General features: G+C 38.7%; 1 long non-coding RNA gene across 1 annotated transcript in view; it reads left to right on the top strand.

Moving 5' to 3' along the window:
• The window catches only part of LOC130679582 (uncharacterized), a 176,467-nt gene that overhangs the window by 119,128 nt on the left and 29,994 nt on the right, over positions 1-27,345 (top strand). Inside the window, exon 2 of the long non-coding RNA XR_008992602.1 lies at positions 26,195-26,289. This is a non-coding gene — a long non-coding RNA (uncharacterized LOC130679582). The remainder of the gene's footprint in view (positions 1-26,194; positions 26,290-27,345) is intronic.

Here is a 27,345-nt window from a genome sequence, read left to right as displayed (position 1 = left end):
AGTTAGTCTCAGCATTCAGGACAGAAGTTTAGTGGTAGTCAGAGCAAAGAATTTGGGATTAACAACCTTATAAGAGCCAATTCTTATTCTAATCATTCACTTTAACTATTAAAGTCTCATTCACTTGGAAGGACGTTCCTTGGTTTAATTAAAAGCAGAACCAGATTTTGCAAATTTGATCTTGGAAAATGGACTTATTTTAAGGCACGTTGTTAGTGGTGAATATTGAGAATCCACCCACGGAAGAGGTTTGACAGCCTATAATTTATTTTTTTAATAATGGAATAAAATGCGAGTTTCTTAATTCAGTACAGAAGTCTAATTTACAGTAAACATTCTGATGGAAAGATTTTGGGGAAAGGGTGGGTAACTGACACTGTGTCACTGAGACTTCTGCTAGCATTTTCCTGCTAGAGCACAATGGCTCCAAAGAGGATAATGGGTGAGCTTCAGCACCCTCCAGTTGGCATTTACACTAAGAGGAAACACAATAAGCTCTTGTAAAAGTTTTCTCTTCACTAGATTTGACTCCTTGTAACTCTAGGGGGAAAATCCCTGGGCAAAATAACTTTGAAACCGAAATCAGTCAAAGGGAAAAATAAAGTGGGAGAAACCTGTTTATTTCTTACAAGCAGTGGTCCACTTCTCTCCTGTGTCTCTCATGACCTGGCTGCAGAAGAAGAGGCCCCACCTAACCTCACTGATGGAGATATACCCTCACCCTTGTTAATTACCTACTGATATGGAGAGGGACTACTACTCTCCACCCTTTGGAAACACATATTGATATGGAGATGCACTAAGGCCAAGCAAGAGATTCTGGGAATATTGTACTTTTGCCCACAGCCCACCCCTCCAGAAATCTCGCCTTACAATCTACTAGTTCCCCATCTTCTTTAGTGACCCCTGTGAGAGAAAACTGGTGCATTGTAACCAGACTAATAACGTACAATAGCAACAGCAATAAAATCATGATAATTCCAAGCTGGAGGACTCAACTTGTTTCAAAGTGCTGTGCAGCTTAAGTCCATAGCTCATCCATTCCACAGGCAGTCAGTAGCTGAACAGGTAGGGAAATCAGAGCAGTCATCACATGGCAGCTGTAGCCAGGGGCAGGTCCAGGCCACAGGGACTATAGAATAAAATAGCCTTAAGGGTAATAAGATATGTGTTTTAATGACACCATCATAGGCAAATCTTGTCCATCAGGTAGGATGCATGCAAGAGAGAGGTCCTGTGATAGGACAGTGGCAGGAATGTGTTCTTGTCTTGGTCTAGAATACCAGACTTTCACCCCCATCCTTGCAGGAGTTACAGATGGGTCAATACATAGGGCTATGGGAGGAAATGTAGTGGCCATATGATAAAACAAAACTATAGTAAGATGCTCTTACATCCCAGATGTTTTGGGTACACTACCATGTTCTTTGGGGGCCACTCTGCAGTTATTCTGTATATTCAGGAATACACAGGAGGCCAGCTTCCAGGCCTTTTCCCTAAGGTGTCAGAAGGGCCAGCCATCTCCAGTCCATGTGTCAAAATGTCCACAGCCATGTCCACTCAACAGAGTCTCCAGGGTTTAATTCAGTAGGGGCTGGCAGCAGGATGTTGCTTTGCTGGTCATATCCTGGCTCCAATAACTCCTCTTTGGTTTGCACATACAGTTGAATAGGAGAGGCAGCATTATGTGTTAGCATATCCACAGGGCTCAAGGCTCCTTTTCAGGGCTTCTCATTCAAATGCTATAGCACTGTCCGTAAACAAACTGACCAGCCCCATAGACTACTAGTGTCTGACTTCAGGCCAGATTTCAACCAACTATTGTACCTCTCTATCATGCCTGGCCCAGTAGGGTTTTATGGTACATGGAACTTCTACTTTATTCCTAATTGCTGCACCCATTCTTATAACACATGTCCAGTCAAGTGGGTGCCTTGATCACTCTCAATCACCTGCAGCCAGCGATAGGCTGCAAAGAGACGCTCTAGGCCCCTTTTGGTGGCTTGCTGATCTGCACAACATGCAAGAAAAGCAATCATCAGTCCAGTAGCTGTGTCCACACAAGTTATGGCATACTGGTATCCTTCTGATTGGGCAGAGGCCCAGTATAGTCTTATCTGCCACCTGACAAGGGGTATCGGCCCCTTTACTATTATCCCACGTTGCTGCGGGACTTGGTGTAAGTCCGCCTTAGAGCACACAAGGCACTCCTTCTGGCCTCTTCTGACTTCTTCAAAGGTCAACACAAGCCCCACTGATGGGCTACAGCCCACATTGTCTTTTGCACTGCGTGCAGCAAATACTGATGTAACCATTGGGCCACATCAGAGGCAGGCTTTCCTTCTAGCCAATGCACCTGGGCCAATGTGTCTGCTTCATCATTTCCTGGGGATGCCAAAGGCAAATGGCCAATCACATGATATATGGTAACAGTCTTAGTCTGACCAGAGGCCCATAGGTTTTGCCACAACTCTTGCCCTCAAAGGGGCCCATGACCAAACATCCAGTTGGCATGGTACCATGTTGGTATCACAGGGTCAAGCCTCAAGAGACAGCCCAGTCAGTTTAAACAACTATAGGGGAGGGCTCCTGGGTAATCACAAGCCCTACTGCCTGCAACTCAGCCCATTGGCTGTTCTTCCCTTCGCCATCCTCCATCCATATTGTCTCAGTCTTAGAATGGAAAGACACAGCCCTCCACTTCAGGGACTGCCCACAACTGAAGTTGTCTGTAAACCAAGCATCTTCAGGTATAGGGGCTTTTCCTCCTGATAAGGACTCTCGGCTACCAATGGCTCAAAAGTAATTTCCTCCTGCTTTCCACTGGTATACATCACTGGCCTCAGTAAGTGTTGGAGTTCTCCACTTAAGGGGCTAGTAGAGAGGGAGCTACACTGCTATAAATATGTGTCCCATTTGGCCAGTGTACGCATCTGTGCCATGCCACTCCATGGCCTTTGGGTCCAGTCTTGCACCCACCCCACAATGGGATAGGTGGTTATTACCTCCATTAGAGCAGTTCTGGTGATGGGCTCTGTAGTCAGCAAGGCATAGTACACAGTGGCCAGTTGCTTCACTATCAAGGTGCACCAGACCTCTGCTGCTTTCCATAGTTGTGACCAGCATCCAGTGGGATGGTGTGTCCATTCAAGGTGCTGCCAAAGACCCCATCCATAACCATCCTTGGTGACATGAACATGTAGCTCACAGGGCCTTGATGAGTCCATTACATTCAAGGCCTGTATGGCCCTGACTGCTTGCTTAACAACAATAAACGCAGCTTCACATGTCTCATCCCAGTCCTACCTGATGCCCTTTTGTACCAACTGGTAACAGAACTCATGCCAAGTGCAGGATAAACACTCTCCAGTAGCCCTAAAGACCCCAAAACTCTTATAATACTGCCACAGTGGTAGGGGTAGGGAAAGCCTGGACCTTGTCTGTGACTGCTTCAGGAATAACTTTAGTTTTACCCAACCAGACAACCCCCAAGAATTTTACAGACAAACCAGGTCCCTGAACCTTGGTGCTGTTCACAGCCCATCCTTTCTCCTGTAGATGTTACAGCAGTCTAGGAACTGCCCCTTCTGAATTGGCAAGAGAATCAAACGTGAGCATAATATCATCAATGTAGTGATACAGCCACACCATTTGTGGTTTCTTTCATGTAACATAGTCCTGGCTAAAAGTCTGTGACAAATGGTGGGACTGTGGAGGCATCTCTGTGGAAGGACAGTGAATGTCCACTGCCGGACTTCCCACATGAAGGCAAACTGTTCTTGACTTTTCTGTGCTATGTCAATAGAGAAGAAAACATTAGCAAGGTGCACACATAATGATACATCCCTAGTTCATGACTGAGGGGGTCCATAAGGGCTGCTATAGAGGGGACAGCAGTATGCAAAGGGGGTGTGACTTTATTCAATTCCTTGTAGTCTATGGTCAGGAGCTCTCTGGTTTTGTCACTGGCCACAATGGGGAATTAAAAGGACTATGAAAAGGCTTTGTGATGCCCATCTTCTCCAACTCCTGTAGTTTTTCCAATTTCCTTGTGACCCCCAACCACCCAGGCAATTTATACTGCTTAGTATTTGTCACTCGCTGAGGTACAGGCAGAGCTACAGATGGGTGCTTACCATGTCCCCTCAGAACTGCCTTTACCACACGTACCCTCAGTCTGAACTCACCTGCAGTGGTCTGTAACCACAGGCCCTGCAAGATATCTACACCCAAAATATATTCAGGGATCACAGAAATGTGCACAGTATACTCCTTTGGGGGTAAACACCCCATCCCCAATGGGATTTGGGCTTTCTTCACTCTAGTTGCCTTACCCCATAGCCATCTATCACAGCAGGGGTCCCAGGAAAACTCTCAGGGTTGCCATAAATCAGAGAACATTCAGCTCCTGTGTCCACCAGCACCAGGACACATTGCACATTCACAGGGGACCAATGAATTGCTAATTCTACATGTGGCCTCTGGTCCCCACCATGTTCCCCAAGGTGGAGACCTTGACCACCCCCCAGTCTATCCGCAAAGCCCAATTGTCATCCTGTGGATGTGAGGGCTCAGATGAATCCTGAGTACTGTCCCCAAGGAGGTCTTTCAGGGACACAGGCCAGACTTGGGGCCTTGACTCCAGTTTCCATGTCCTGTACCTCAGCGGCTGAAACTGCTGCTCTGGCTTTAATTGGTGCCACAGTTCTAACAAGATTCTTTCAGGCAGCCCATCAAGTTTTTATTTCACTACCCCAGCCTTTATGAAATCAACCCACAGCTGGGTCCCCAAGACCTTTACAGGACCCTTTGTCACCTCTCCTTTTAGTCATAGCCTGTACTTCCTTCCATGCTTTTATTGTTTCAAACTCCCCCAAATCTGCTAAAGTACAAGTAACTTCACTTATGGGTTGCCCTGTGTGTGGGGGGTACAAGAATAGTCACTGGGGACCCAAAGAGAGATGGGGGAGCTGTATGGAGCATCAGCTTTCTCATTCCTATCATGAACAACTCCTCATCAGGACCCTGAGGGTCCATATTATAGATATTTTTCATGCCCAGCTCCCATAACACCTGCTGCAGCTCTGCATATGTTTTCTAGCTGGTAAGTAAGTAAGGTAAATCACCCTGATTAGGCCAAACTGCCCTGATGGCTGCTGTCATCCAATACAGAAGCACCTGGTTCCCTAAGGTGTAATGGGTACTTTGCAGCCGCTGCTGGAGGGAAGGGTGAGTCATCAGAGAAGCCAATCTACCCACTTCAGAACCCGACATAACAGTGTTTTCCACCCCCATATCCCAGAGATGCAAAAGCCATGTAGGCAGAGGTTCTAATGGCTTCTGCTGATACCGGACACTCAAGTCCACATGCTCATCCTGGGTACACGGGCAGAGCATGCAGTGCTCCACAACCTGGGGAGGCGGCGGTTCCTCCCCCCAGAGGAGCTTGAAGTTGTTGCATTTTTATTTTCTTAATTACGACTGGGCGGGCCTTTAGTACAGGAGTAGCTGGTGCCTAGGGCGGTGGCCTCAGCAACAGATCAGTCCTCCGCCACACCCACTCTCCACTCGCGACATCTCCAGGGCTGAAGGCACCGCTCTTTCCTCCCCCTGCCCCACTGCCTGCTGCATCGCAGAATCTCTGCTGCCTCCTCCCTAGCTGCTGCTAACGTGTCTTCCATGGGTGTGACCTGTCTTCTCAGTAACTGTCTCTTTTTCTTAAAAGAATCCCATACGTCATTTTCCAGCTCCTCCACGCGATGCTGAAGAGTGTCTCTCTCCTGCCAGGGTCTCTCTCTCTCCTTGATAACCCTCTCTGTCTCCTCAATAAAGCTTTCCACTATCTCAAGGAAAAGGGATCCCACAATCCCAGCTGCTACACGACCACTCAGGGCCTCTCAGCAGTCTTCTCTCTCACCGAGGGCTAATTCCACAGCTTCTGGTGTCTCCATCCTTCCCCACTTCCTCGATAATTACCTACTGATAAGGAGATGGACTACTTCTCTCCACCCTTTAGAAACACCTATTAATATGGAGATGCACTAAGGCCAGTCAAGAGATTCTGGAAATATTGCGATTTTACCCACACCCCTTCACCCACATTTTTTAAAAACCATACTCATTTCATATAAATCACACATAACACTGACCTCATCAAAATGTGAGTTTGTTACCACTTTGATTTCATTATTTCAAAGTTTTGAATTTTTTAATTTACAATATGGATTTGTTCATCTTTGGTAACAGGTAACTACATGCTCCTTGGCTCCTCTTTTCTTCTTCATTTTCATAGTGGTAACGTTCGTTCATTCTTGTTGCTATTTGCAAAGAACTTACACTAAGCTAACAAAAAGTTTGTCGCCCTTTGGCAGACATTTAAAAATTACTAGATGACAAGAAGTAAAATAAACATAATTGCTTTCAGCTTCCTGTAGGCTATCAAGTTACCATTCTGGACAAACAACCAATGGGGAAATTAAACTTATGGTAATTTGAGATAATTAGGCTCATTAACAACTTTATGTCTTAAGGGATAAAACCACATCACTCACAGCATTTGTTAAGCAACTATAATATTTAAATGAATTCATAATTACCCACCAATTATTTCAATCATCCTCAAAGATTTGAGTTCAAGTCATTATTTCCTGACAGACACACAGTAAAAATCTGCTTACACTAAGATAACTCCATCTCAATTCCTTTGCTCTTTTTCTTCTTCATCTTCTTAGGACATTCCCTAAGGTAACCCTTTGCTGCAGCCATGGTGGTCTTCTCAAGGTCCTGCCCAAATGCCTTGTTATCCAACCTCACCCCTATGTGCATGTCTTTGGCCTAAATTATTTTCCTCTGTCTGAACTCCTACAAATCTGATCAGTTTTTAAGTAAGCTTTCTCCGACAGCCTCATCCCACAGTCTCTGTCTCATCCTATAACTTTAATATCTGGTACAATCTGTTTGCCTCTTTATCTCATATCAACACTATAATAGATGTTGAATTTTCTGTATTACCTATATGTGTTTTTTTTTTCAAGTATCATTGATATACACTCTTAGGTTGGTTTTAAATACACAGTAGAGTGGTTCAACATTTACACATATTATCAACTCCTCACCCCCTCCAGTGTGGTCACTGTCCATCAACTTAGTAAGATTTACAGAATCATAAACTGTATTCCCTGTGCTGTACTACCATCCCCATGACCAACTTTCATTGTGATTGTGAATTATTATTTGTCAAGACCGTCTGATCTATTGTATTGCTCAGTGCCTCTGTTTCCTTATCTTCTGTCTAGTTGATCTGTCTATTGAAGTAAGTGGTTTGCTAAATTCTCCAAAAAAGAATGAGTGGTGATGTATTTGCCCTTTTAATTCTGTTAGTATTTGTTTAACATATCTAGGTGTGCTTATGTCAAGTGCATAGATATTTATAGTGATTATACCTCTTGTTGGACTGACCCCATTATCATTATGTAGTGTCCTTCTTTGTCTCTTGTTACTTTCTCTGTTTTGAAGTCTTTTTTTTTTTTTTTTAGATAATTAGTTTTTATTGATGGGTAGTTGACGCACAGTATTACATTACATTAGTTTCAAGTGTACAACACAGTGATAAAACATTTATATACATAATTCTAGGTTCCAGCTATCACCCTACCAAGCTGTTACAATATCTTGACTATATTCCTTATGCTATACATTACATCATTACATCCCGGTTATTTTATTTTACCATTGGAACTCTGTCCCTTTTTTTTTTTTTTTTTTTTTTGTGTGTGTGTGAGGGCATCTCTCATATTTATTGATCAAACGGTTGTTAACGACAATAAAATTCTGTATAGGAGAGTCAATGCTCAATGCACAATCATTAATCCACCCCAAGCCTAATTTTCATCAGTCTCCAATCTTATGAGGCATAACAAACAAGTTCTTACATGGAGAACAAATTCTTACATACTGAATAAGTTACATAGTGAACAGTACAAGGGCAGTCATCACAGAAACTTTCGGTTTTGCTCATGCATTATGAACTATAAACAGTCAGTTCAAATATGAATACTCATTTGGTTTTTATACTTGATTTATATGTGGATACTACATTTCTCTCTTTATTATTATTATTTTTAATAAAATGCTGAAGTGGTAGGTAGATACAAGATAAAGGTAGAAAACATAGTTTAGTGTTGTAAGAGCAAATGTAGATGATGAGGTCTGTGCCTGTAGACTATGTGTTAATCCAAGCTAGACAAGGGCAATAAAACATCCACGTATGCAGAAGATTTCTCTCAGAATGGGGGGCTGAGGTTCTAAGCCTCACCTCTGTTGATCCCCAATTTCTCACCTGATGACCCCCCTGCGACTGTGCCTGTCTTAGGTTGTTCCTCCCTTGAGGAATCTTACCCGTCTCTGGCTAACCAGTCATCTTCCAGGGCCATACAGGGAAATGTAAAGTTGGTAAGTGAGAGGGAAGCCTTATTGTTTGAAAAGGTTAGCTTTTTACTTCTTTGCATATTTATGCCCTGTGGCTTCTATGCCCAGCATTTGTCTTGAGGTATCTTTACCACTTGGAAGAATTATGATACTCGGTAAATTTGATATGAGGCACGAATTCTATTTAAGGGTTGTAATTAGGAAGGAAGAAGAAAAGCTATAGAAGTAGCAGGCGGCAGAAAACATGGGAAGATTGATTATTTCTTTGACATATCTTCTTGTAGAGTAACTTCAGCATGGATAGGTTTTAAGCTACTACTTAAATTGCGCACACACATTAACATAATAGGAGTATAGTTACGTAACCAAAGCATATCTGTAATTACCAGCCATCTCCAGTGAAACCAAGAAAACCAGTTAGGCACCATAGACATTTGTGAAAACTTATCTATGATATGGTGGATATTGTCCAACTGAGCTTGAACAGTCTGAGAGAAATCAGACAAATTAAAACAACCCATTCCTGGGGAATGTTCACATCCCTTATGTTCTTTTAACAGTAAATAGTCTGTAGTTGTAAGATTTTGGAGCGCTACAATTTGCACTTCTCCTAATTCCTGGTTGAGTTCCAACAGTATAGATCCAGTCAAATTTGTTGTTTTACTGTATACACAGGCCAACTTAGATATCTCCTTTCTCATTCCCATGGCAAGTCCAGGAACTGGTGGGATGAGTGCATCTACAGCTGTAGCACTGCGTGGATCTTTGTTGGGGTTTTTTGATGATCATCTTCTGGCATGAGTCTTCCAGAGAGTGCTGATGTTGGAAGTTCTCTTTCATATCGTATCTTAGTTCATTTTTGGGGTAGCCCAATTAGGCTTTGATCTTCTGTATAAACGCAAACAGACCCTTTGCCTACACTTTTATATGCCCTTTATACCTTTGTGTAGAACTCATTGGAGGTTACCACACAGAAACTGCGATTTTTTTGTTTTCTTTTGTTTTGTTTTTGGTATCACTAATCTACACTTACATGACGAATATTATGTTTACTAGGCTCTCCCCTATACCAGGTCTCCCCTATAAACTCCTTTACAGTCACTGTCCATCAGCCTAGCAAAATGTTGTAGAATCACTACTTGCCTTCTCTGTGTTGTACAGCCCTCCTTTTTTCTCCTACCCCCCCATGCATGTTAATCTTAATACCCCCGTACTTCTCCCCCCCCTTATCCCTCCCTACACCCCCATCCTCCCCAGTCCCTTTCCCTTTGGTACCTGTTAGTCCATTCTTGAGTTCTGTGATTCTGCTGCTGTTTTGTTCATTCAGTTTTTCCTTTGTTCTTATATTCCACAGATAAGTGAAATCATTTGGTATTTCTCTTTCTCCGCTTGGCTTGTTTCACTGAGCATAATACCCTCCAGCTCCATCCATGTTGCTGCAAATGATTGGATTTGCCCTTTTCTTATAGCTGAGTAGTATTCCATTGTGTATATGTACCACATCTTCTTTATCCATTCATCTATTGATGGACATTTAGGTTGCTTCCAATTCTTGGCTATTGTAAATAGTGCTGCAATAAACATAGGGGTGCATCTGTCTTTCTCAAACTTGATTGCTGCATTCTTAGGGTAAATTCCTAGGAGTGCAATTCCTGGGTCAAATGGTAAGTCTGTTTTGAGCATTTTGATGTACCTCCATACTGCTTTCCACAATGGTTGAACTAACTTACATTCCCACCAGCAGTGTAGGAGGGTTCCCCTTTCTCCACAGCCTCGCCAACATTTGTTGTTGTTTGTCTTTTGGATGGCAGCCATCCTTACTGGTGTGAGGTGATACCTCATTGTAGTTTTAATTTGCATTTCTCTGATAATTAGCGATGTGGAGCATCTTTTCATGTGTCTGTTGGCCATCTGTATTTCTTTTTTGGAGAACTGTCTGTTCAGTTCCTCTGCCCATTTTTTAATTGGGTTATTTGTTTTTTGTTTGTTGAGGCGTGCGATCTCTTTATATATTCTGGATGTCAAGCCTTTATCGGATGTGTCATTTTCAAATATATTCTCCCATACTGTAGGGATCCTTCTTGTTCTATTGATGGTGTCTTTTGCTGTACAGAAGCTTTTCAGCTTAATATAGTCCCACTTATTCATTTTTGCTGTTGTTTTCCTTGCCTGGGGAGATATGTTCAAGAAGAGGTCACTCATGTTTATGTCTAAGAGGTTTTTGCCTATGTTTTCTTCCAAGAGTTTGATGGTTTCATGACTTACATTCAGGTCTTTGATCTATTTTGAGTTTACTTTTGTATATGGGGTTAGACAATGGTCCAGTTCCATTCTCCTACATGTAGCTGTCCAGTTTTGCCAGCACCATCTGTTGAAGAGACTGTCATTTCGCCATTGTATGTCCATGGCTCCTTTATCAAATATTAATTGACCATATATATCTAGGTTAATGTCTGGATTCTCTAGTCTGTTCCATTGGTCTGTGGCTCTGCTCTTGTGCCAGTACCAAATTGTCTTGATTACTATGGCTTTATAGTAGAGCTTGAAGTTGGGGAGTGAGATCCCCCCTACTTTATTCTTCTTTCTCAGGATTGCTTTGGCTATTCGGGTTCTTTGGTGTTTCCTTTACGAATTTTTGAATTATTTGTTCCAGTTCATTGAAGAATGTTGCTGGTAGTTTCATAGGGATTGAATCAAATCTGTATATTGCTTTGGGCAGGATGGCCATTTTGACGATATTAATTCTTCCTAGCCACGAGCATGGGATGAGTTTCCATCTGTCAGTGTTCCCTTTAATTTCTTTTAAGAGTGACTTGTAGTTTTCAGAGTATAAGTCTTTCACTTCTTTGGTTAGGTTTATTCCTAGGTATTTTATTTTTTTTGATGCAATTGTGAATGGAGTTGTTTTCCTGATTTCTCTTTCTGTTGGTTCATTGTTGGTATATAGGAAAGCCACAGATTTCTGTGTGTTGATTTTGTATCCTGCAACTTTGCTGTATTCCGATATCAGTTCTAGTAGTTTTGGGGTGGAGTCTTTAGGGTTTTTTATGTACAGTATCATGTCTTCTGCAAATAGTGACAGATTAACTTCTTCTTTACCAATCTGGATTCCTTGTATTTCTTTGTTTCGTCTGATTGCCGTGGCTAGGACCTCCAGTACTATGTTAAATAACAGTGGAGAGAGTGGGCATCCCTGTCTAGTTCCCGATCTCAGAGGAAATGCTTTCAGCTTCTTGCTGTTCAATATAATGTTGGCTGTGGGTTTATCATAGATGGCCTTTATTATGTTGAGGTACTTGCCCTCTATTCCCATTTTGCTGAGAGTTTTTAACATGAATGGATGTTGAACTTTGTCAAATGCTTTTTCATCATCTATGGAGATGATCATGTGGTTTTTGTGTTTCTTTTTGTCGATGTGGTGGATGATGTTGATGGACTTTCGAATGTTGTACCATCCTTACATCCCTGGGATGAATCCCACTTGGTCATGGTGTATGATACTTTTGCTGTATTTCTGAATTTGGTTTGCTAATATTTTGTTGAGTATTTTTGCATCTACGTTTATCAGGGATATTGGTCTGTAGTTTTCTTTTTTGGTGGGGTCTTTTCCTGGTTTTGGTATTAGGGTGATGTTAGCTTCATAGAATGAGTTTGGGAGTATCCCCTCCTCCTCTATTTTTTGGAAAACTTTAAGGAGAATGGGTATTATGTCTTCCCTGTATGTCTGATAAAATTCTGAGGTAAATCCATCTGGTCCGGGGGTTTTGTTCTTTGGTAGTTTTTTGATTACCGCTTCTATTTAGTTGCTGGTAATTGGTCTGTTTAGATTTTCTGTTTCTTTCTGCATCAGTCTTGGAAGGTTGTATTTTTCTAGGAAGTTGTCCATTTCTCCTAGGTTTCCCAGCTTGTTAGCATATAGGTTTTCATAGTATTCTCCAATAATTCTTCGCATTTCCGTGGGATCCGTCGTGATTTTTCCTTTCTCGTTTCTGATACTCTTGATTTGTATTGACTCTCTTTTCTTCTTAATAAGTCTGGCTAGAGGCTTATCTATTTTGTTTATTTTCTCGAAGAACCAGCTCTTGGTTTCATTGATTTTTGCTATTGTTTTATTCTTCTCAATTTTATTTATTTCTTCTCTGATCTTTATTATGTCCCTCCTTCTGCTGACCTTGGGCCTCATCTGTTCTTCTTTTTCCAATTTCGATAATTGTGACATTAGACCATTCATTTGGGATTGATTTTCCTTTTTTAAATATGCTTGGATTGCTATATACTTTCCTCTTAAGACTGCTTTTGCTGTGTCCCACAGAAGTTGGGGCTTAGTGTTGTTGTTGTCATTTGTTTCCATATATTGCTGGATCTCCATTTTGATTTGGTCATTGATCCATTGATTATTTAGGAGCGTGTTGTTAAGCCTCCACGTGTTTGTGAGCCTCTTTGCTTTCTTTGTACAGTTTACTTCTAGTTTTATGCCTTTGTTGTCTGAAAAGGTGGTTGGTAGAATTTCAATCTTTTGGAATTTTCTGAGGCTCTTTGGCCTAGTATGTGGTCTATTCTGGAGAATGTTCCATGTGCACTTGAGAAGAATGTATATCCTGCTGCTTTTTTATGTAGAGTTCTATAGATGTCTATTAGGTCCATCTGCTCTACTGTGTTTTTCAGTGCTTCCGTGTCCTTACTTATTTTCTGCCCAGTGGATCTATCCTTTGGGGTGAGTGGTGTGTTTAAGTCTCCTAGAATGAATGCATTGCAGTCTATTTCACCCTTTAGTTCTGTTAGTATTTGTTTCACATATGCTGGTGCTCCTGTGTTGGGTGCATATATATTTAGAATGGTTATATCCTCTTGTTGGACTGAGCCCTTTATCATTATGTAGTGTCCTTCTTTATCTCTTGTTACTTTTTTTGTTTTGAAGTCTATTTTGTCTGATATTAGTACTGCAACCCCTGCTTTCTTCTCACTGTTGTTTGCTTGAAATATGTTTTTCCATCCCTTGACTTTTAGTCTGTACATGTCTTTGGGTTTGAGGTGAGTTTCTTGTTAGCAGCATATAGATGGGTCTTGCTTTTTTATCCATTTTGTTACTCTGTGTCTTTTGATTGGTGCATTCAACCCATTAACATTTAGGGTGACTATTGAAAGATATGTACTTATTGCCATTGCAGGCTTTAAATTCGTGGTTACCAAAGGTTCAAGGTTAGCCTCTTTAGTATCTTACTGCCTAACTTAGCTCACTTATTGAGCTGTTATATACACTGTCTGGAGATTCTTTTCTTCTCTCCCTTCTTGTTCCTCCTCCTCGATTCTTCATATGTTGGGTGTTTTGTGCTGTGCTCTTTCTAGGAGTGCTCCCATCTAGAGCAGTCCCTGTAAGATGTTCTGTAGAGGTGGTTTGTGGAAAGCAAATTCCCTCAGCTTTTGTTTGTCTGGGAATTGTTTAATCCCACTGTCATATTTGAATGATAGTCGTGCTGGATACAGTATCCTTGGTTCAAGGCCCTTCTGTTTCATTGTATTAAATATGTCATGCCATTCTCTTCTGGCCTGTAGGGTTTCTGTTGTGAAATCTGATGTTAGCCTGATGGGTTTCCCTTTATAGGTGACCTTTTTCTCTCTAGCTGCCTTTAACACTCTTTCCTTGTCCTTGATCTTTGCCATTTTAATTATTATGTGTCTTGGTGTTGTCCTTCTTGGATCCTTTCTGTTAGGGGTTCTGTGTATTTCCGTGGTCTGTTCGATTATTTCCTCCCCCAGTTTGGGGAAGTTTTCAGCAATTATTTCTTCTAAGATACTTTCCATCTCTTTTCCTCTCTCTTCTTCTTCTGGGACCCCTATAATACGGATATTGTTCCTTTTGGATTGGTCACATAGTTCTCTTTATATTGTTTCATTCCTGGAGATCCTTTTGTCTCTCTCTCTCTATGTCAGCTTCTATGCGTTCCTGTTCTCTGATTTCAATTCCATCAATGGCCTCTTGCATTCTATCCATTCTGCTTATAAACCCTTCCAGAGTTTGTTTCATTTCTGCGATCTCCTTTCTGGCATCTGTGATCTCCCTCCGGACTTCATCCCATTTCTCTTGCGTATTTCTCTGCATCTCTGTCAGCATGTTTATGATTCTTATTTTGAATTCTTTTTCAGGAAGACTGGTTAGGTCTGTCTCCTTCTCTGGTGTTGTCTCTGTGATCTTTGTCTGCCTGTAGCTTTGCCTTTTCATGGTGATAGGAATAGTTTGCAGAGCTGGAATGAGTGACGGCTGGAAGGACTTTTCTTGTTGGTTTGTGGCCCTCCTCTCCTGGGAGAACAGCGACCTCTAGTGGCTGTGCTGCGCAGCTGCGCGCAGACAGGGTTTCTGCTTCCTGCCCGGCTGCTATGGAGTTAATCTCCGCTGTTGCTGTGGGCGTGGCCTGGCTTGGGCTGCTCCTCCAAAATGGTGGAGTCGCGTTGGAGCAGGAGCAGCTGGGAGGCTATTTATCTCAGTAAGGGGCCTCCCTGCTCCCTGCAGCCCAGGGTTTAGGGTGCCCAGAGATCCCCAGATTCCCTACCTCTGGATTAAGTGACCCGCCCTGCCCTTTGAGACTTCCAAAAAGCACCCGCCAAAACAAAACAATGACCAACAAAAAGAAAAAAGAAAAAAATTTAAAAAAAAAAAAAAAAATTTTTTTATTAATTAAAAAAAAAAGGTAGTCGCTCGTTTTTCTTTATTCTCCGGTGCCAGCCTCAGACCTCTGCTCACCAGTCTTGCTGCCCTGTTTCCCTAGTATTGGGGTCCCTATCCCTTTAAGACTTCCAAAAAGTGCTCGCCAAAACAAAACAGCAAAAAAGCAAAAAAAAGAAAAATGGTCGCGCGCTTTTCTTATGTCCTCCAAGTCCCGGCCTCCAGTGCCCGCTCACTGTTCTTGCTGCCCTGTTTTCCTAGTATCGCGGGCCCTGCACTCTGGCCTGGATGGCTGGGGCTGGGTGTTCGGCAGTCCTGGGCTCCGTCTCCCTCCCGCTCTGCCTGCTCTTCTCCCACCGGGAGCTGGGGGGAGGGGCGCTCGGCTCCCGCCGGGCCGGGGCTTGTATCTTACCCCCTTCGCGAGGCGCTTGGTTCTCTCAGGTGTGGATGTGGTCTGGATATTGTCCTGTGTCCTCTGGTCTTTATTCTAGGAAGGGTTTTCTTTGTTATATTTTCATAGATATATGTTGTTTTGGGAGGAGATTTCCGCTGCTCTACTCACGCCGCCATCTTCCGCCCCTCGAAGTCTATTTTATCTAATACAAGTACTGCAACTCCTGCTTTTTTCTCCCTATTATTTGCATGACTTATTTTTTTCATCCTTTCACTTTTAGTTTGTATGTGTCTTTGGATCTGAAATGAGTCTCTTGTAGGCAGCATATATATGGGTCTTGTTTTTTAATCCATTCTGCCACTCTGTGTCTTTTGATTGGTGTATTTAGTCCATTTACATTTAAGGTGATTATTGATAGATATGTACTTATTGCCATTTTATTCATTGTTTTCTGGTTGTTTTTATATCTCCTCTCTGTTCCTTTTTTCCTCTTATACTCTTTTTATTTGATGGATTTCTGTAGCATAATTAGGTTTCCTTCCTTCCTTCCTTCCTTCCTTCCTAATTTCCATATCACTTACAATTTCTTCAACCTGTGAAAGTGTGCTATTAAATCCCTCCATTGTATATTTCATCTCAGATACTGTATTCTTCAGTGTTAAGTGGTTCTTTTGCAGGTCTTCTGTCTTTTTGTTGAGGTTCTCCCTGAGATCTTGAATATTTTTCTGTAGATCTGTGAGCATGTTCATGACTTTTACTTTGAAGTCTTTGTCAAGAAGATTCATGATTTCAGTTTCATTCAGCCTTCTTTCTGGTATTTTGTCCTTTAGTTGTGTTTCGAACATGTACCTCTGCCTCCTCATTTTTTCAGTGTTTCCTGTGAAGTAGGAAGCTTTATGAAGGAGGTGCCCTCTAATGCCCAGAAGCTCAGGACACTTTATTTTCCAGTGCAGGAGCCCCAGCTGTTAGCACACAGTGGGTGGGGCACCTTTCTGTCTGGCTTGTAGTGATCTGATTTTAGGCAGCCTGTTTGCTTTGGCTGCACCTTTGTGATCAGTGTAGAAGTCTCTGCTGGAGTTGCTGTTGGCGGGGTTGCCCTCTGCCAGGTTTGCAGCAGTAATGAGGGCTGCAGAGTTAATGCAGGGACTACAGGGTTAATGGGGTGGAGTGGGCTGGTGTGGTTGTCTGCCCACAGTATATATTCATAAATCACAAATCCAATAAAGGGTTAACCTCCAAAATATATAAAGAACTCACATGCCTCAACACCCAAAAGCAAATAACCTGATTTAAAAATGGGCAGATAATCTGAACAGACACTTCTCCAAAGAAGAAATTCAGATGGCTGACAGGCACATGAAAAGATGCTCCACATCACTAATAATCAGAGAGAAATACAAATTAAAACCACAGTGAGATATCACCTCACACCAATTAGGATGGCCACCATCCAAAAGACAAGCAACAACAAATGCTGGTGAGGATGCGGAGAAAGGGGAACCCTCCTACACTGCTGGTGGGAATGTACTGTTGTGGAAAGCAATATGGAGGTTCCTCAAGAAACTAAAAGTAGAAATATAATTTGACCCAGGAATCCCACTCCTAGGAATTACCTGAAGAAAACAAGATCACAGATTCAAAAAGACATATGCATACCTATGTTTATTGCAGCACTATTTACAATAGCCTAGACATGAAAGCAACCTAAGTGTCCATCAGTAGATGAATGGACAAAGAAGAGGTGGCACATATACACAATGGAATATTATTCAGCCCTAAGAAGGAAACAAATCCTACCATTTGCAACAACATGGATGGAGTTAAAGGGTATTACGCTCAGTGAAATAAGCCAGGCAGAGAAAAATAAGTACCAAATGATTTCACTCATCTGTGGAGTATAACAAGGAAGCAAAAACTGAAGGAACAAAACAGCAGCAGACTCACTGACTCCAAGAATGGACTAGTGGTTACCAAAGGGAAAGGGGATAGGGAGGGATAAGGAAATTAAGGGGTAATATGGTTAGTACACATAATATAGGGGGGGCTCAGGGAAGACAGTGTAGCACAGAGAAGACAAGAGGTGACTGTATAGCATCTTACTATGCTGATGGACAGAGACTGTAATGGGGTATGTAGGGGGGACTTGATGATAGGGATGAATGCAGTAACCACAATGTTGCTCATGTGAAACCTGACCATAAGATTGTATATCAATGATACCATAAAAAAAAGGTGATAGTAAGTTTGAATTTATACTCCTTAAGAAATAATATTAATAACAACATTGACTAACATTTATACAACTTTTACAATGTTCCAGGCACTGTTACATATATAATCTCATCGTTATCCAGTTAACAAGTCTAAAGCTATTTATTATTATCATCTCCAAATTATATTTAAAGAAACTGAAGCTTAAAGGAATTAATTTGCCCAAGGTCACTTAGCCTACAACTGGCTGAGCTGGCATTTAAATCTCTCACTTCTGACTCTAAGGTCTTTGCACTCAATTAATATGCTACTTGGCTTTGGGAATACACATTAAGATCACATGCGTGTGCTTTAAACTATTGGTCAAATGGGAATTAGATGTACTCTCCTAGTGAATAGGAAACAAGAAGACCTGACCTCCCAACCTCTGAGTAGAATTGTCTTAGGAGATATAGGGCTTAATACTTTCAGAGCAATTTTTAAAGGAAGATCAAGTTCTCTTAATTCTCTGCCATGGGTGGAACATTCACCATGAGTATAGCTGTGATATTTTTTAAATTAAGGTATCATTGATACACAAGCTTATGAAGATTTCACAAGAGCAACATTGTGGTTTCAACATTCACCCATATTATCAAGTTCCCCCCGACTCCATTGCAATCACTGTCCATAGCTGTGATATTTTTAAAGGAAAACAGGAGCCATAGTCTGAAAAATAGGATATTTATAGAATAATACATGTAAAATATTATCCCAAAAAATAAATCGATGTTCCAATAGGTTTTTAAAATCCTGTCAAAGTAATAAAGTAACTAAACCACAGCAAGAAAATAAAATGAGGACAAAGAATTAAAAATAATAACACTTCAATATGTATTGTCTGATTTTTTTAAATTTTGGATCTAAAACCTAAATTTTTATTAGTCATAGTCAACAGTTTAAAAGACATATATTTATAGCATAGTTTTCTGGTATTTTTTGAGTAAGAGAATGAACACAAGGCCAATCTGGTATAATGTGACTGTTTAAGTTATTCAGTAGGTGTAAACAAAAAAAATGTTTTTCCCAATTCTTTGCAATTCCCAACTGATCTGCAACTGCAAGGATCCTTTTGTTCTTGTGGCACTTTCATCCTTTCTTCTATGACACTATAGTACTGCACGGCAGTTATATGATAATATGTCTCAAATTTGTGCCATCCTCCCCTGTGTAGATAGTGAATCCTGTCTTCTTCATCTTTCTACCTCCATCTTCTTCATCTTCAACATGTATTCATCAAACATGTTGAAACTCAGTGGACATTTGTGAAATGAAAGAATATGGGTAAAATGAGTGATAATTTTAATATATAGCAGTTTTGTGCTTATACTGCCCAGTCAGAGTAAACTACCCTTGAGGAGCTAAGGAGTTAATCCCAGTGTCTTAATCAAAGCTCTTTTGGCTATAACAGAAATCCACTCAAACTGTGCAATAGAATGTTAAGAAGAGACTGTTTCTGTCTTTGTTTCTTCCAAGGTCATAAAGACTGATGACATCAATAGATATGTTCTAAATAAAGATCCTAGACCACCTTGTAGGATATTAGTCCACCTACAACCTACTTAAAGATGGTGAGGAGGCAATGTTGAAGAATCAAGAAAATATCTTAGGAGGAAAGTGTTGGAGTATTTCTCCTCTCTTCCAGCCCAGTGAGGAATAAACTTAGGAAGTTAAACCTCATTGAAATTCAGACGGCCCTGTGTTTGGGAGAGTATGACAACTGATAGGGAAGACTATGGTCCATCATTAGCATGTGCGATTATATATGAATCCCAACAACATTGCACATTATCAATCTTATTTTTTTTGTTAAAAAAGAGTATATAAGTGACATTTTAATTTCTTTGATTATTGGTGAAATTGAACTTTTTTCAAGATTTCCTCCAAATTTTATTCCATTTTATGACTTACCCCTTAGATCCTTCATGCAGTTTTTTACTAAGAGTTTTGTTTCATCTGTCATTCTATTAGAAATAGTTTTTCCCCTTTTTCTTTTATGGTACTTTTTGTCCAGCAGGAGTTTTGAATTTTTACACAACAAAACGTATTCATTTTTTTACTCCATAATCTGTGCTTTTATAGCATTTTCCACCACCTATCCCCATACTTTCTTGTTCTTATAGTTCTGGTTTTTTTCTACACTTAACTTCTCAATCCATTGGCAGTTTGTTTTTTGTTGGGGTACTTAGATATGTAATAATGAGATTCCTCAAAGTGCTTGAGCTAAATTATGCTTTGCTGTTCATTGTGCTCAGCATATACCTGGGGATATTCTTTTTTTTTTTTTAAGGTTGTGATCTTCTTATCCTTCTGATAAAGTTATTCCCAAAACCTTATTCAACTACTCCACAGAGTGCTTTCTTTTAAAGGCCCACATAAAAATAAAAAGAGAAAGCTCCATCTGACTGTAGTGCCAGGAAGAGCAGATACCTTCATAGAAATTGTTCTTTTTTTCTTGTAAAAAGATAGAATGTATTGATTAGGATGTCCTTGTTGACTGCTAAAACCTGAATAATAGTCACTGTATATTTATACCACAATTTCTATATCCATTTATCTACTAGTGGACATAGGCTGCAATGAACATGAGAGTGAGATATCTTTTTGAGATCCTCGCTTCAATTCTTTTGGATATATACCCAAACATGGAATTACTGAATCATACAGTAGCTCTAGTTTTAAGTTTTTTAGGAACCACCATACTGTTTTCCATAGTGGTTGCACCAATTTATATTCCCACCAAGCGCACCAGGGTTCCCTTTTCTTCACATCCTTGCCAACACTATCACTCGTCATTCTGATAAGAGCCATTCTAATAAGTGTGAGGTAATATCTCATTGCGGTTTGACTTGCATTTCCCTGATGATAAGTAGTGTTGAACAACTTTTCATATCTGTTGGCCATTTGTATGACTTCTTTGGAAAAAGGGCCTATTGAGATCCTTTGTCAATTTTTTAATCAAGTATTTATTTATTTTTGTTACTAAGTTGTAGGAGTCTCTTATTTTTTGGATATTAACACCTTATCAGATATATGGTTTGCAAATATTTTCTTCCAATTCATAGGTTGTGTTTTCTTTTGTTGGCTGCTTCCTTTTGCTGTGCAGAAGCTCTTTAGTTCGATGTAGTCCCACTCATTTTATTTTGTTTCTGTACTGTTATTGTCACATCCAAAAAAATTATTGCCATTGTCAGTATCAAGGAGCTTGTTCTTGTTTTCCTGTTTTAAAGTTTCAGTTCTTGCATTTAAGTCTTCAATTCATTTTTAGTTGACATTTGTGTATGGTATAAGATAAAGGTCCAATTTCTTTCTTTTGCATGTAGATAATCTGATTTTTCCAACACTATTGAAAAGACCATCTTTTCTCCATTTTATATTCATGGTGTAGTTATCAAAAATTAGTTGACTGTATATGATTGGATTTACTTTTGGGCTCTCTATTCTGTTCCATTATTCCATGTATCTATTTTTAGTTGTACCATACTGTTTTGATTACTATAGCTTTGAAATATAATTGGAAATCAGGATGTGTGATGCCTCCAACTTTGTTCCTTCTCAAGATTGCTTTGGTATTAAGGGTCTTCTGTGGTTCCATAAGAATTTTAGAGTTATTTCTTCTATTTCTGTGAAAAATGCCATTGAAATTTTGATTGGGATTACAATGACTTTATATATCATCTTATTTAGTATGGACATTTTCACAATATTAATTCTTCCAATCCATGAACATGAGATATTTCTCCATTTATGTGTGTCTTCTTCAATTTCTTTTATCAGTGTTTTATAGTTTTCAGTGTACTGCTCTTTCACATACTTGGTTAAATTTATTCCTAAGTTTTTTATTCTTTTTGGTGCTAGGATAAATGGCATTATTTTCTTGATTTATTTTGAATAGATTATTGTTGGTATAAAAAAATGCAAGTGATTTTTTTATGTTGATTTTGTATCCTGCAACTTTACTGAACTCATTTAGGATTCTAACAGTTGTTTTTTTATGACATCTTCAGGGTTTTCTATACATAAAATCATATAATCTACAAACAGACATAATTTTATTTCTTCTTTTCCATTTTGATGCCTTTTATTTACTTTTCTTATCTGATTGCTCTTGCTAGTACTTCCAGTACTGTGTTGAATTGAAGAGGTAATGGTGGGCATCTTTGACTTGGGATATTGGAGGAAAAGATTTCAGTGTTTTCCCCCTTGATTATGGTACTTGCTGTGAGTCTTTCATAAAAGGCCTTTATTGTGTTGAGGACATTTCCTTCTATACCTATTTTATTTTTTCTAGGTTATTCAATTTGTTGACATATAATTGTTTATAGTAATCTCTTATGAGTCTTTGTATTTCTGTGACATAAGTTGTAATGTTTCCATTTCATTTCTTATTTTATTTAAATTCTTTTTCTTCTTGTTGACTCTAGCTAGTGGTTTGACTATTTTGTTTATCTTTTCAAAAAAACAGCTGTTACTTTCATTGATCTTTTCTTTTATCTTTTTAATCTCTATTTCATTTATCCACTAATCTTTGTGTTTCCTCTCTTCTACTCACTTTGGGCCTACTGTTTTCTTCTTTTCTAGTTCCTGAGGTATAAAGTTAGGTTGTTTATTTGAGATCTTTCTTCTTTCTTAATGTAGGTACTTATTGCTATGAACCTCCTTCTTAGAATTGATGCATCCCATACCTTTTGGTATATTGAATTTCCATTTGCATTTGTCTTAAGATATTTTTTATTTATCTTCTGATTTTTTCTTTGACCCATTTGTTCAGTAGCATGTTGTTTAATCTCCACATATTTGTGAAATTTCCAGCTTTCTTCATATAATTGATTTCTAGTTTCATACCATTATGGTTGAAAAAACTGCATGATCTGATTTCAATCTTCTTAAAATTTTACTTGTTTTATGGCCTAATGTATGATCTATACTGGAGCATGCTCCATGTGCTCTTAAGAAGAATGTGTATTCTGTTGCTTTTGGATGGAATACTCTATATATCTCTGTTAAGTCCATCTGTTATAACATGTAGTTTAAGGCTAATGTTTCCTTATTGATTTTCTGTCTGGATGATCTATCCAGTGATGAAAGTGGGATATTAAAAGTCCCCTACTTTTATTGTATTGCTGTCCATTTCCTCTTTTATATTTGTTAACATTTGCTTTACATATTTTGTATTCCAATGTTGAGTGCATAAATATTTATAAATATTATATCCTTTTGTTGGAATGACCCCTATACCCTTATGTAATGACCTAATTTATCTCATTTTGCAGTCTTTATCTTAAAGTCTATTTTGTCTAAGGATAGCTACCTCAGCTTTCTTTTGGATTCCATTCTGATGGAATATCTTTTTCCATCCCTTCACTTTCAGTCTGTGTATCTTTACATGTGAAGTGAATGTCTTGTAAGCAGCATATAGATGGGTCTTGTTTTAGCCATTTGGCAACTCTGTGCCTTTTGAATGGAGAATTTAGTTCATTTGCATTTTACATGGCACTCCATAGTTAGTAAAGTGAATTTATAAGCACTTGAACTCTATAATTTCTCTGTGAGTTTATTCGCAATTACATATATTATGTTAACGTAACATTACCAAGAGAAGAAATTTAATTTTACTTCAGAGCATTGTGAAGAAGTCCTTAGAGCTTCAACTTGCCAATTTAAAACAAATTGCTTGTAATGAGGTAGAAATATGTTTATGTATATGAGTATGTAGACAGATGTAACTTGTTAGAAGGCTGATATGTACACAGCCAGTGATTAGGCCTGCAGATGGTAAGACTGAAGAGACTTTGGGAAGTTTGTGTATAAAGATCTGAAAAAATCTGTGAAGCCTGTTAAGAAAATTTACACATCAGTAGATACATGCTAATGATGTACAATACTTTCTTGGAAATAATGTTATCATTTTCCTTTATTACTGAAACTGAATTATATTTATGTTTTATTTCTTCTTAGGTTAGATCACCTACATTCTGTGTAATGATCACCTGCGTTTTCTCTTTCTTTGTTTTCCCTTACATTTCAGTACTAGATAAAATCTCTTTCTGAAAGTAGGTCTAATTTAAGTTAGATGTATTCTAAAAGAGACCTCTGAGTAACACCTTTTCTGTTTATGCACTTTATTCAATAACTGTATTAACATAAATGGCCTGCATAAACTTTAATTTTGCCAAGATATATGAGTTATTTGCATCTCAGAAAGACTATTGAATAGAGACTGCAAAAGTGGATAAAGATAACCATATTTACTTGCATAAGTGTCTCTCCCTTGGGAAATAATACCCCCAAAATAAATAGAGAATAATCATAAAAATGAAATTTTACCAAAGCAAGTAAAACTGGAATATTTCAATTCTAGTGAAATTTCTGAAGGCTTAGTAAGACTAGCTGAGACATATTTTCTTATGGCTTTATCAAATAGTAATTTCTGTTTTTTCAGGTAATCTTCCAAAGCTTTCAGAGATGCTGAAAATGGAAGATATATGAAAACTATTATCAGGGAAAAAAATTAATAGTTTTACCTAAAATAAATCAGTGGATTCGAGAAATGTAGAAGGAAAAAGGCTAGTAAATACAGTCATTTTATAGTTACTCTACTTATTATTTTTATATTTGGGTGGTGTTTCTTTTTGTAGAATTTTTTGCAATTTTTTCTTTGGTTCTTTTACTCCTAAAATTTCTTTGCTTTGTTTTTCATTTATCTCTTACTCTTTGTGTCTTTTTCTATTGCTGTCAGCTTAGGATCTTTTCCTGATATTAATGTACATGTACTTCTGGTGACAGTAATTCTACAACCAAGTTCAAGTATTCTGAAAAATAAGGTTTTTATGGTGGGTACAGTGAACATGAAGTAGAGGTCCTTTTATTACTATTATATATGTTCAGAGAGACAATAAATTAAGTAATATCACCTAAATGTGCATTTAAGAGTGAATCACAATTGAGCAAGTTTTATTTTTTTAATTATTCTTCCCAAAGAGAATATTTTTATTAGTTTCTTTTTCTTTATACAATTGAAGGCAAATGCAATAGATATTTTTACAGAAGAGCCCTTTTTACACTAAAGGTGGCATACTGTATACACTCAATCAAATTATATAATATACTCTGTACACTATTCTGCACCTTGCTTTCATCATTTAGTGATATGGCCTGTAGATCTCTTCACATCAGCATGGGAGTCTTCCTCATTTCTTTTTATAGCTGCATAGTATTCTACCAAATGGGGATGCCTTAGTCTATTCAACTAGTACCTGATTGTTTAAACACATAGGTTGTTTATAATAATTTTACAAATTATGCCACAATCAATAAACTCATAAATATGCTCTTTCATACTTATATGTGCAGAAGATTGTGTAGGATACTTTTTCAAGAGAGGGATTGTTAGGTCAAAGGGAAAATATGTCTCTATTTTTGGTAGATATCACCAGATTCCCCTCCATAAGGGATTGCATACTTTTGAGCATCTTTTAAAGAAAAGAAATTGTATGGTTTACCTTTCTGGCCCATTCTGACTCCAACTTAATCTAACCTTGGTTCCACTCAAAATTTTAAAATGCAGATTCCTTACTAACCAATTCTTTAATCTCTGCCAGAAATAAATACCTATGTACCTCTAGTATTTCAAGCTAATATCTAGTATCTTTAATGTCTTACGTCAAAAATGAATCCCAGTGACTTTCCTCAACTCCTCAGAGGTTTGTCATTAACATCACAATGTCTAGATCTGATTAGTCTACCTGGTAATGGATAATAATAATCTTTGCCAGAATCTAGTACAAACCTCTCAGATCACCTGTTTGCTTTGTTCTATGTTAAGATATTCTTGATAACTAGCTTGTGCTTTTAGGCTGATTGACATGACTGATTAAACCATACAGTTCTCCTTTTCATTAAGACATGCCAAGATTTCCTAGGTACCCTCATGTATTTTCATGTTGGTTATAAAGAAAAATTACCAAGTCTTTCCTTATTTGGGCGTTTGTCAGTATACGGAAAGGGTGGCTCTAACAAGCAGAGGTCCACACCTCCTATTGTATTTAACTAGAGGGCTGTGGAAAGAGCTCAGGACTCAGAAGCAAAACACAGCTCTGTGTCCTCTCCATGTACTCTTAATAAATGGTAGTTTAGAGCAGGTCACAGTTCCCTGTACTTTAGTTTTCTCATCTGTCAGATGTGGAAAATGTTACTTAGGTCACAGAATCATTTCAGAGGATGACATGAGATAATATAAGTGAATGAATTTTATAAACTCTAAAGCCCTATTAAGTAAAAATGAGATGGAATATTCATTTCCTCAGACTGAGGCAAGTTATAACAATATCCTAACCTTCTCTCATTCATCTTTGACTCCCTCCATGTTTAGGATGCATTGCTGAGAGAAAGAGGGTTGTTATGCCTTTTTCTGAAAGGAAAAAAACACAAGAATTCAGTAACATTTTTGTTTTCTGTTTTAGCTATAGATTTCAATATGATGAAAATTTTAAAGGACCCAAGAGCATATTCAATGTCCACATTCAAGAAAGAATCAAGATTATCGAAACTAACAAAGGTTTGGAGTATATGTTCTTATTTCTTTAATTTGCAATGTAATTAGTTGAACATCTTCACATAGGCAATGCTGATTATTACATTCTTGATATATATTTTAGAAAGTATTTAATGAACAAAGTGAGTTATTGGGAAGATTAATCTTAATACTAAAAAGTCATTTTTTCTGAAAATATCTGCATGTGTAATAGGGAAAAAACATAATATTTATCTTTACTCGCTTTCTGGTATGCTATCCTTGGGTTTCATACAAACATGGCTCTGATCTCAGCAAGCATCATGGTTTCAGGAAAACGTCAAAGGAGTTTCAGCAGGGGCTGACCTGTCTGCACCTGTCAAGCCAGGGTCCTGTAGTAACTGATCACACGTGGAGACTGGTACTCTAGGTCTGATTGCTCAGTTTCTCCATGTTCCTAAAGGTGCTTCCCAGATGAGATTTTACAGACTTGTCTTACTTTGTGTTGCTTTTGTCAAGATTTTAGAGGTTATTGGCTTGAAATTTTGAATTTGATCTCTTAATTTATAGGACAATTAGGTTTTAAATCTATCATAGTCTTTATTGCTAAAACTTTGTATGAATTATGTAGTCAAGTCTGATCATTACTTTAAATTTTAAATTTTAAATTATTTCTATATAAAAATCACTTTCCGAAAGTCAGTATTCATATATTTCCTAATCTTTAATAATCCAGATATATAAAATCTTTTCCAGCTTTCATAATGCTGCCAAAGATGGTTTGTAAGTCCTTAGGACAGAAACTGGTTATGTCTAGGAATCAGTTTGGGATCAGTGACATCACACCATTTTTGTTGGTGGGGAGCAAGATTACTAGATTTAGAAATCAGGGGAATGTAATAGAAATTGTATATATGATCTTTGGCAAGCACTAAAAATAGTCTTTTATATTTTGTTTACAAGTTAAAGACATATGGCTTGATATATTTGTACCTGACTGGACAACTTTTCTTCAGATAACACTGTTAAAAGGTAGAAATTGTAACTATATCTTTGATAGTACATCATTTTGCTGCATTATTGGCTCTGTCCCATGCAGAC

The sequence above is a fragment of the Manis pentadactyla genome, chromosome 11 (assembly GCF_030020395.1).
Source record: "Manis pentadactyla isolate mManPen7 chromosome 11, mManPen7.hap1, whole genome shotgun sequence".
NCBI lineage: Eukaryota > Metazoa > Chordata > Mammalia > Pholidota > Manidae > Manis > Manis pentadactyla.
Note: the sequence above shows the minus strand (reverse complement) of the source record. Positions and strands in the feature narration are given on the sequence as shown.